Here is a 3,633-nt window from a genome sequence, read left to right as displayed (position 1 = left end):
TAAAGTATAAATTGATCATCTACGTAGTGTATAATATAAAGCTTAAAATTATACTATTAAAATTATTCCTGCGATCCCAGGGGCTATGATGTCAGAGTCACCCATGGCAACCTGGTCCTGGGTGAGGGACCAGAGAAAGAGCGATTCAGGTGACCCTTATGAGTCAAAAATCAAGGGAAAGGGTTACCGAAGCCCTCCCTGGAGGCAAGCCTGGGGAGGGGGTCCCAAGGAGAATGCCTGGTGGCCAGGCCTTAACCCATGGGGCTTGGGCAGGTGCAGCCCGAAGAAGAGACATGGGTTCACCCTCCCGTAGGCTCACCGCCCACAGGAGGCACTGTAGGGTTCGGGTGACGACCAAGGGTAGAGACCCTGGGGACCAATCCCCAGCTACTGAGACTTGTGATTGGGGCATGGAACATCACCTCACTCAAAAAAATGAATGAGGTGGATTGTTCAGTGTATATTAATTATTTATTTTCATTTTACTTAAAATATATGTTTTTGTTAAGTTAACATATGTTTTTCTAATCAAGTCTACGTAATTGTGTCTATTATTCAACGTACATAATACTAATGTGTTACTTGATCGCATAACATTTAAGTTAAGTCAATTAGGATCGATATACCTTGTATATCCACAAGGTGGCAGTAATGCAAAAACAGTTGTAATGAAACCGCGCAGAACAAGAAGGTTTCACGGCTTGTGCCTGCTCATGCGCAAGACTTCAAATTTAACTGAAAAAGGCTGTTTTGGCGCCAAGCTGCTGTTTCTTTGAGAGGTAAGACCACTTTTTTCTTTGACTATGTTGTGTAGTATCTATATGTCCAGCATGGTTATATTTTGCGTTTGTCTTACAAGACATGTTATATCGTTTGCGTGTGCTTGTTTTACATTAGTTTTACTGGGTCCTGGACATGCTTATTTTGTGGACTGTGTAAGAAACATTTTTATTGTTTTTTGTTTTATTAAGGGATTAGCTACAGGGGTTCATGGGGTTATTCTTTCAAGGGGTTATTTTTCCATTTGCTTTCTTGGGATTCCTTTTCTGTAATCCGAGAGTCGGAAATATCGAATAGGATAGCAAGGATAGCATAAAGTGACATTTAAAATCCAAAAAGTCAAGGGCGAAAGCCACTGTGACACCATTGTTCTGCTCTATCAGTAATCTGTATTATGTAAAAATGGTCTGTAAATACAGCATGTTTCCTAGCGGAGTTATACATATCAATGTAGTTATAAATTACAGTTTGTGAAAGTACACACTTAATTTTTTTAATAAAATTATTCAAGACATATGAGTGGACAGACAATGGAGGTTGACAGACCTGGTGATAATTGCTTCTATAGAAAGTTAGCACATGGCAGTGTCAATCTCTTGCTTTTCTTCTGAGTAGTATTTTATTTAGTTGTAATTCAAACAATAATTTGCTTCTTGAAATTAAGGAATTAATTATTTTTTTTCTTTATAAATCTCAGATCCTGCCTTTACCTGCTCCCTCCTATACTGATGTGGTGTATGTGGTATTGCTGAGCTTGTATGTGGTATGTGAACTGTTATACTTTTAAAAACAAAACTGTTTTATAAGTTAAGTTTTCTTTTGTGACCCATCCCATGCCCCTGTTATTTCTTCTCCACATCTGAACCATGGTAAAGGTTGCAGTTCAAGGGCCTGAGGCATGAAATTCTTTTCAGATCAGCTGTGATCAATATTTTTTGGAACTTGATAAATAACAATAAAAGCTGTAATGGCTCCATTAGCATTTTGTGTAAATGTTTGTGTTAAAATTATAGCTTTAATGAGGTCTTACTACATTAGTTTTAGTTTGTATATGTGTACATATAGTATGTATATTTACAGTACAGTATGTTGTGTTTGTTGACATATTTTCAGGTGGAAGCAGAATATGTGAGGATTACTACTGCTGCACATGTTCCAAGGCTTTTTACACAACTTGACCAATACACTGACCAGCTCATAAAAGTCTTCAAGAAAAAAGGAGGTGTTGCAGGGAAGAAAATTAGACAAACTTTGGCCCCAGCCACACAGGTGCGTTATTCTGTTGGTAGCAAAATATTATGGCTAATAAGATCATTTTCAAATTTAAACAGCTAGTGTATGGTAGCTGCACAGTGCACTTACATTTATATTAAGCAAGACAAAGTTTGGTACTCAAAACGTTGGAAAATTTAAATTACCTAAACATATGTAAAATCTGATCCCTTGATTTAGGTTAAACCAGAAGTGAATGTTTTTATGTTATGTTTTGAATGCAAAAAAGATGATGTATTAGTTTGTCTTTACCTCCATTATGGACATATATAATGTGGTGGAAACCCTGCCCAACAGGTTAACTATTCATGTCCATGTGATGATTAGTTGGTCTTGTGTACATGTCTATCTGTGCAGTGGATATGTCATTCATTTTGCGTATAATGTGAGTTTCTGTCATCCTAAAGTATATCTGTTTTCTCTTCCTGTATCTCTGCCACTCTCTACAGAAGGAAACCATTGAAAAGGGGAGGGAGTGTGTCCTCAGGGCACTACCTTTTTACCTGAATGAAGACCCAAGCATCCTCTTCAAAGAATAATTGGTTGGTAATTTTAGTTTAGTTTTTTATCTGTATTAAACCAAATTTTGAATAACTAATGTTGTTGCATGTTGTAATGTTGTTGTTGTTGTAATTTGCATGGAACCTGTTTAAATGTTTTGGGAAATCTTCTTGTATACCCAAACTATTTATATTTATCGTTGAATCTGTAGTCTAAAATAGTGGCGCACTGGGGTGCATGTTCCTAATATTGTGTTTACGTCATTAAAGGGTAGCTTTGGCCCTTTTTCTTTCTTTTTTTAAAACTGGATGCCATTTTTCTATGTTTTTGTGTCTAAGCTACAGCTGTTCAGAGGGAGCTGGAACAAATTACCCTTGCTATCTTTACCATCGAAAGAGCTGATGCCAGCACTCCTCCAGCCGATGTGGGTGTAAGCGCCAGACGTCTGCTTTATATTTTTATTTACGATTGAGTTCCTGTTTGTTTTATAATTCATAGATTCATTACATAAGTCATCTTTTCAGGATTAATAAATGTGAAAATATATGTGTTTACATAAAGTAATTTTAAGTCACTGTTTTGGGATTGGAACCTAAAAGGGGGTACCTCTCACTTTAATTATGTAAGTGCAATAGTAGCATGAAACCCTGTGTGAGAGGGAAGGGGAGGAGCATGGACAGAGAGGTTAGGAGTCTCACGGTTTTCTGACCGTGTGCACAGCTAGTTCTGGATAACTGCTATTTTTTGGAACTTTCATGCTTTTTAGGAAGGAGTTCATTGTTACATCTTCCGTTTGTAATAAATAAACAGTCTTCAAATCATAATGCAACTGGAAGCATTTCTTTTGGAAACCAGGAACATGCGTCAGCCATAGACTCTTCTTTTTTGAACTTGGTTTATTGGAAATTACCCTACAGTGGGTATAACCATCTAGTGTGTCCTGCATGACCTGGAAGACCTGGCCTCTGCATGTGCACTCTTAATGGGTGGGATATATGCACTGAATCTCAGTTATCCTCAAGACTGAAAGCTAAGAGACAATCAAAAGTATTGAGATTTAAAGGATTTAATTGAGAGATG

The 3,633-nt window shown here is 37.3% G+C and overlaps 1 long non-coding RNA gene across 2 annotated transcripts; it reads left to right on the top strand.

Moving 5' to 3' along the window:
* The first annotated feature begins 422 nt into the window (after positions 1-422).
* Positions 423-3,377, top strand: LOC146693248 (uncharacterized). 2 transcript variants are annotated; one of them, XR_014923933.1, is made up of 5 exons: positions 423-779; positions 1,478-1,543; positions 1,894-2,049; positions 2,502-2,594; positions 2,892-3,377. It is a non-coding gene; the product is annotated as an uncharacterized LOC146693248 (long non-coding RNA). The 2 variants fall into 2 exon arrangements; XR_014923932.1 differs by having other exon boundaries at positions 423-935.
* The last annotated feature ends 256 nt before the right edge of the window (positions 3,378-3,633 follow it).

Source organism: Copadichromis virginalis, linkage group LG14 (genome assembly GCF_057382275.1).
Source record: "Copadichromis virginalis isolate Kocher_CV1m ecotype Utaka linkage group LG14, C_Virginalis_male_GT1.1, whole genome shotgun sequence".
Taxonomy (NCBI): domain Eukaryota; kingdom Metazoa; phylum Chordata; class Actinopteri; order Cichliformes; family Cichlidae; genus Copadichromis; species Copadichromis virginalis.
The sequence above is the reverse complement of the archived record's forward strand: the minus strand, read 5'-3'. Positions and strand labels throughout refer to the sequence as shown.